At 42.0% G+C, this 7,808-nt stretch overlaps 1 long non-coding RNA gene across 1 annotated transcript; it reads right to left on the bottom strand.

The window, feature by feature from the left end:
• Positions 1 to 3,730: 3,730 nt before the first annotated feature.
• On the bottom strand, positions 3,731 to 4,273 carry LOC112588624 (uncharacterized). Its single transcript, XR_003112961.1, has 3 exons — positions 4,243 to 4,273; positions 3,921 to 4,003; positions 3,731 to 3,753 (listed from the first exon to the last, which is right to left on the bottom strand). It is a non-coding gene; the product is annotated as an uncharacterized LOC112588624 (long non-coding RNA).
• Between the last annotated feature and the right edge of the window lie 3,535 nt (positions 4,274 to 7,808).

Genomic DNA, 7,808 nt, shown 5'->3' with positions numbered 1-7,808 from the left:
TAGATACCACCCAGCTCACCTAACCACCCAAACAATTAACAGTAAACAATTTGAGTATTTGATGTATTAATCGTTCTTTCATTTGTCAGCATTCCTTTACAATTATCTCGCTGCAGCTGGCTGGATACTTGTTTCATCTTGTATTGACTGGCGCGATACCTGTTTGATCTAGACTTGGCTGGCCGGACATCTTATTACAAAAAGCTATATAACATTGAGAGTCCAGAATTATAGTGAGAATAGGGTTGAATTAAGACTATATTGTGGCAAAAGGGCGTTCCTGTATCTTGAGCCGTTTAGGAGATACCAAAGTTTACATTTTTAAATTCTTAGTTAAATTTTAATTTAACTTTAAAATTTTAATGTACATATGTCCGCTTCTACTGGGAATTGAGAGTCGAGATTTATGGTGAGAATAGGGTTGATACAGGACTATATTGTGGCAAAAAAACAGGCCTGTATTTCTAGTCGTTTAGGAGATATCGAAGGTTAAAGTCTTCCAACTTGTACCGCTGATATTTCCGTTTCTACTGGGAGTTCAGAGCAGAAATTTATGGAAAATTGTAGGGTTTTTAGAGGACTATATTTTGGTGCAAGAAACAGGCCTGTATCTCTAACCGTTTAGGAGATATCGAAGGTTAAAGTTTTCCAGCCTTTCTCCGTCGATATCCAGCCTTCCTCCGTCGATATCTCCGCTTCTACTGGGAGTAGAGAGTCGTCCATGTAGTCGAAAATGTAAGGTTTTGAGAAGACTTTAATTTGGTGCCAGAACCAGGCCTGTATCTCTAACCGTTTAGGAGATATCGAAGGTTAAAGTTTTCCAACCTTTCTGCGTTGATATCTCCGCTTCTACTGGGAGTAGAGAGTCGCCACTTACGGCAAAATGTAGGGTTTTGAGAGGACTTTAATTTGGTGCCAGAACCAGGCCTGTATCTCTAACCGTTTAGGAGATATCGAAGTTTAAAGTTTTCCAGCCTTTCTCCGTCGATATCCAGCCTTCCTCCGTCGATATCTCCGCTTCTGCTGGGAGTAGAGAGTCGTCCATGTAGTCGAAAATGTAGGGTTTTGAAATGTAGGGTTTTGAAAGGACTTTAATTTGGTGCCAGAACCAGGCCTGTATCTCTAACCGTTTAGGAGATATCGAAGGTTAAAGTTTTCCAACCTTTCTGCGTTGATATCTCCGCTTCTACTGGGAGTAGAGAGTCGCCACTTACGGCAAAATGTAGGGTTTTGAGAGGACTTTAATTTGGTGCCAGAACCAGGCCTGTATCTCTAACCCTTTAGGAGATATCGAAGTTTAAAGTTTTCCAGCCTTTCTCCGTCGATATCCAGCCTTCCTCCGTCGATATCTCCGCTTCTGCTGGGACTAGAGAGTCGTCCATGTAGTCGAAAATGTAGGGTTTTGAAATGTAGGGTTTTGAAAGGACTTTAATTTGGTGCCAGAACCAGCCCTGTATCTCTAACCGTTTAGGAGATATCGAAGGTTAAAGTTTTTCAACCTTTCTCCGTTGATATCTCCGCTTCTAGTGGGAGCAGAGTGTCGTCACTTACGGCAAAATGTAGGTTTTTGATTGGACTTTAATTTAGTGCCAGAAATAGGCCTATATCTCTAACCGTTTAGGAGATATCGGAGATTAAAATTTTTCAATTTGTACCGTTGATATCTCCGCTTCTATTGTGAATTGAGTGTCGAGATTTACGGCAAAAGCGTGTACCTGTTTTTTGAGTCGTTTATGAGATACCGAAGATTACATGTTTAAATTTAAATAAATTTTAATTTAATTCTTTAATTTTAATGTTGATATCTTCGCTTCTACTTGGAGTTGGAAGTCGATGTTTATGGTGTGAATAGGGTTAATATAGGACTATATTGTGGCGAAAGCGCGTTCCTAGGTTTTGAGCCGTTTCCGCGAAGAAACTGGTCGGAGGACGTTCGCAGCCGTGGTGGAATTTGACGTTCGCGTTCGCAAGGGCCTAATATTTTACTCGCGAAGGGACGTCATCGTCCTTCTTTTCACAACGGTGTCGGATGTTTAGCTCCTTTCTTCCTAATTTTCTGCGACAACAAGACCGCGTCGGGGCCCTAACGGGGCATGTTCGCTTATAACTAGCGTTTATCTGAAGAGCGCTTCTCGGGAATATTCTGCTCGAAGGGTTAGTCCGCGATAGAAAGTTTCCTGCGATCGGAGACCGCTTTAGTTTAAAGTTAAATTGTAGCAAGAGTATTGTTATCGGGGAGCTCTGATGCGGGCTGCTGGCATCAATCTGTGACGTCTACCGCGCGCTTTTGCGATTACCGGTAAATTCAGTGTTCTCGATTGCTCGCGTGATTTCAGGTGGCCATAATATGGGGATAATACGTGGCAATGTGTGGCAATAATATATAGCAGTAATATACGGCAACAATATATGGCAACAATATATCGCAACAATATATGGCAATAATATATAGCTATAATATATGGCAATAATTCATGGAATATATTTTTCGTTATAAATGTCAATGCAAATTTGCGGCATGCACAATATAATAATAAAAGAGCTCTCTGTAAGTATTGAGTCAAACGCTCACCAATGATGATGTTGGTAATGTCCCGTTGCCAATGTCCAACCAGGTCTACCAATGTTCTTCCATGTCCGCTACCGCTCTCCATGTCGCGCAGCATTCATCTTGCAGCGCGTCCCACGGTGATTGCTACACTTTCATGACGCGGTCGATATTTGTATTAGAGCGGCGATATTTGCGTCAAATAACGAACGTTTTATGTCGACATCGGTGGAAACTTTTTACGCGCTGCGAAACGGACTTTATAAACTCGATCGGCAAGGAACAAAAACTGTGTGAAAATTTATGGACTCGTCCAACGGACTTTTACGGCGCTTTTCGCGATTGCATCGGAAAAGTCACGAAAATGCGGTATTATCGATATCTACGAGTGCAATATTCACGAATGCACGTGAGGAAAGATTAGACAATCAAAAACCGGTCGCTTCAAGGGAACGCAAAAATAGAGAAGCGGGGCAACGTTTTCACGCATGATAGTTCCGTCACGACGAAGCTTACGTTCGCGATACTTTGGCGAAATGAGAATTTAAGTCTTCTTTGTTGGAGCACGGGTAAAAATGCGTATTTTGATAACCGCGGTCGCGATATTCAAAGGCACGCGAGCGAGGATACCTCAAGCTCGGCATGCGCTTGCGCAATCTGTGCGCGCATTATACGCTACTCGAGACAATAGGGATCGTGATGAATGGACAATATTGCCATATAATTCTACAGCCTGTTTTGCAAATAAAAGAAAAGCAGCAACGGTATCGGCATTTATGCGTATGAATATATTTTACACGGACAATTGAATATTGTCAAATAATTATATCGTTAAATAATTCTGCGGCCCGCTTGAAAAATAAAAATAAAGCAGCTGATGACGATTTCGTGTTTGTACATCGCGGTTGTACAGAATATTTCTTATTCAGATGACTGAATATCAATAGAGAATCATTCACTATTTTAAATCTCGTATGTAATGCAGGATATCGCGATCAAATAATTCCCTAATTGTTTCGAGCAATGTATTGAATTCAACGTCACAAACACACACATGCAAGAATCTATTTGCAATTCGCATTGACTTGAACGATATTTCATCTGGTCACACCATATCCGTCATGCGGAATTTTGTTTTTCTTTTTATTTTGCATTTACTCACCGAAACGACTTGCAGTCAGAGCCGGCCACGTTCCGCTTCAACTCTGTAACAAAAAATTCACATTCGTTTATGAGATCAGACCAACGAGTGCGGGCGAGTAAAATTGTAGTTTACCCTTTGCGATCGTAATTCAAGTCGAGTCGGAAATTATATCCCAGCTCTAGATCGCCAAGAGTCAAACAGAGGATTATAGTAAATTTGTAAACTTACCTTCAAGCCGACTCTGCTTGGCCCGAACCGAATCCTTCGGTGCGGCACCCGCGTCCGCCGAATTGCTGTTGTTTTCCGCACAACTGAAACAGAAAAATAATTTCCCGGTTAATAACCTGCGGTAGAGAGAGAATATCTTGGATCGGGCGAATCGAAAATACGGAAATATTTTGATGTGGGATTTTTATCTCAATATTTATATTTCAATATTGAAGATTTAAATGAGACATGAAACTTTCAAGAGAGCTGATGAGGAACAAGTTGCAAAGGCAAAGATCGTAAAGGGTTGAACACAGATGTATAGGAAACTTGTAAACTTTACCTTCCGATCGACTCTGCTTGGCCCGAACCGGATCCACCGGTACGGCATCCGCATCTGCCGGATTGTTGTTACTTTCCGCAACAACTAAAACAGAAATGTAGTTTTCCCAGTTGATAATCTGTGGTGGAGAGAGAATATCTATGATCGAGGTAAATCGGAAATACGGAAATATTTTGATATGGGATATTTATCTCAATATTTTAGTTCCAACATTGAAAATTCAAATGAGACATGAAGCTTTCAAGAAAGCTGATGAGGAACAAGTTGCAAAAGCAAAGATGTTAAAGGGTTGGACAAAGATGTGTAAAAAACTTGTAAACTTTACCTTCCGGCCGACCCTGCTCTGCCCGAACCAGATCCTCCGGTGCGGCATCAGCGTCCACCGGACTTGCTTCTCGCAACGTCTGGAACAAAAATTTAACGTTCCTGGTTGGTAAGCAGCGATAGAGAAAGAATGTTTGATCGGAATGAATGGAGAATATTCGCTACGGTTTTTTTCTTCATTGACATTGAAAGTCTAGATAGGACATGGAGCTCTTGAAAGAGCTGACGAAAAAAGATGACAACAAGAAACGGAGACAACAGTTGTGTGCTCTCGAAAATATTCTTTTACAAATGGACATTTAAATTTGAATCCCGTAAGGAGAGTAAGCAAACTTGAAATTTTGTAATGCTTGACGCAAATTTTGTGATACCATTATTTTTGGAGAAGATACAAATAAAATGATATAATTTGATTTTGGTTTATTTTTATTTGGTTAAATTGTTATCTTTTTCTATAAAAATAGAAATTTAGATAATAATATTTCATGTTAACGTATTTAGATTAGTTATCATATAAAAATAATAAATACATGGTACTCAATGCATGCGACTTACATTGTCGTATTCTTACTGGTGTCCTTTACTCGCGGCATCATAATCCTCGACCGAAATAATCCCTGTGTCTCGGAACGTCGCCTCATCCCTCATTGTGAATGTAATCCCTCGGATCGCTCACTGTCACGGACACTGTCATTGCACTATTAAACACTGCACAATTAAACTATTAATGACGTTCGGATAATAGGCCTTTCGCGTCCGCGTACACGTAAGCTTGTAATTCGTGCCCGACCGCGAAATATTTTTTCGCGATTTCGTCGAGACACGTCATCAGAATTACACGAGAAGCCGCAAATTTTCGCGTGTCGATACAGACTACACTCGCTAATGAGAGGACCTCGCGTCCGCGTTAATTAGGCGTTCGAACATTACTAACGCCGCGACAATGACGCAGTATATTGCTGGAGAGTGACGCGGTCCGTGCGGCTTGAGTGCCCGAGTCTAACTGGAGGCCATTTTGCGTCGCCGCAGCATGTAGCCGCTTTTCGGCGGGAGACGAATTCCCGGCTTCTGATTGGCTGGGGCCTCCCATCCGGCCATCGCCGTCTCGGTACGTACGTTGCGCCTATTCGTGATTGTCCCCAAGCTGTGTAGCCTCAGGGACTGTTTAACGGTCTTAAGGCTCGTCTACAATAGCTGGAAGAGTAAGGCTGTAAGGCTGTAACGTAAGCTGTCAGCGAATGAAAATATTTCATTTCGTCGTCACGGATCTAACTACTGGACGGGTAAATGTGAAATAATTGTTTAGCCGCGTTAATTAAAATATATATTGTTGCAATAAAAGAAGGTTATGTAAATAGAGTGTACTTAATAATAGAACTTATTTTTAAACGAAATAATCCAGCAGCACAGCACAGGAACGCATCTCACCACAGTTGGTATGGTGTGGTAGTAGCTTAAAGTTTTATTTAATACTATAATTTCGATCCTAATTATTTAACGACGATGGATCTAACTAAACGCGGTGACGCTCTTTGCACATGCGAATTACAGATCGTCGGAGTCGATTGCTATGCGTCAGTTCTCAATTATCCCGGTCATCACGATAGGTCCTTAGGTGGTTATTTCGCAATTACGCGTTTTTACTGACTATGTTATCGTAACGGATCGAGATCACAGAACATACTAGCGCGATACTGGAGGCATGCGACTTACACGTCTGAGACGTTCACGTAGGGGGATTAACGCCGGGATGCAGCAGCTCTCTCGCTCTGTGTCACCAGCGGCTTTTCCTCCTACTCCCTCGGGTTTTCGCACGGCAGGATAATCCTGGGCACTGTCCGCGAATGTTCACCCACGCCCGGTTTCGCGATTACCTCTCGTTACGCTATGACGCAATTCCCTTTGTTACGGCACGATATTCCGCAACACGTGTGTGCACCGTTCGCGCGGTCCAGCAACGACTCCTGTGCACACTTCACGTGCCTAGCAACGACTGAGCAGGCTTGTGCCTGCTCGAAGCACAACGGCTTCCCCTACTGCTCGTTTTTTTTTTTTTTTTCTACGGCGGTTTTCGCTACAAAGGCGACCCTTATCTACAAAGCCGGTCGCCGCACTTCGTGTCTATATACATGCTTCAGGCTCGTACCTATCGGGCCCCGCTGTGCTAAATAAAATTTTTATAAAATTATCGCGCGCTACCGCTATCGGCTGTTACCAACGATTCGATAGTAATAAAAATAAATTATCGCACGCGATATTTCTTATCAAGAGGTTCTTAGTTACCTCGAGTATTTCAATTAAAATACGCAAAAACTTAATTTTCAACACGGAGGTGAGCTGGTTGTTTCGTGATTCGATTTAAAGTTAGTTAACAAATTATTAATAATAAAGACTCGTTAATTACGAATATGCACCCACCATTCGTGGTTACTTGTTAGAACATAAAATAATGAATATATTAATCCATATGCGTGTTATAATAAACAATCTAATAAATTCGGCCCACCAAAATAAAATTTAAACCGTTAAGTTGTGACCGGAGCGCGGGTGACCCAAAATTTGGACCTCACCTATATGGTGACTCTACCTATTGGTACCTATTGATACCTGTATGGTCCCCCTGTATGGACCCTCGATGGTACCCTACAGGCGTTATGGTGCCTCTATGGTTTGGTATCTGTATGGCCTTGCTTTATGATCCCTCGATGGTACCCTAAACGGTATGGTACCTGCTTATGGTCTCCTATTCGGAGCCCCTATGGTGTCCTCCTTGGATCGTTGATTACCTGTGGCACACCTTGATGGGACCTCTAGGAGGCGAGTCTGGTACAGGATGGTACTCCTACGTGGGTTGCGTTCCAATGAACAGGATGGTTGCACCTGTAAGGGTCCGCGAAAATACCGCGATGGTCCCGGAGCTAATATTTATGGACAAATTGGAAAAATTTTTGGTTAAAATTGTCTGTCTCGAGTTCCGCGCCTCAGCTTTGCCCCCGACGCACCTTTTATTATCGGTCGCCACCTTATTTTTTGGATTAATAAAGGAAAACCTTCGGTTTGAATTAATATCAAAGAAATCTATATGAAATGCTGGTTCGCGTCGCTGGACGGATCCTTACTACAGTCGGAACCTATAGGAATTACGATCGTGTACGAACGGAGGATCAGGTATGATGGTACGTAGGTATATCTCGAATAAATGTTAAACAAACAATATCACATATATATTTATAAAATACAGT

The sequence above is a fragment of the Harpegnathos saltator genome, unplaced genomic scaffold (genome assembly GCF_003227715.2).
Source record: "Harpegnathos saltator strain DR-91 unplaced genomic scaffold, Hsal_v8.6 scaffold254, whole genome shotgun sequence".
Classification (NCBI taxonomy): domain Eukaryota; kingdom Metazoa; phylum Arthropoda; class Insecta; order Hymenoptera; family Formicidae; genus Harpegnathos; species Harpegnathos saltator.
This window is presented reverse-complemented; position numbering and strand designations above follow the sequence as displayed.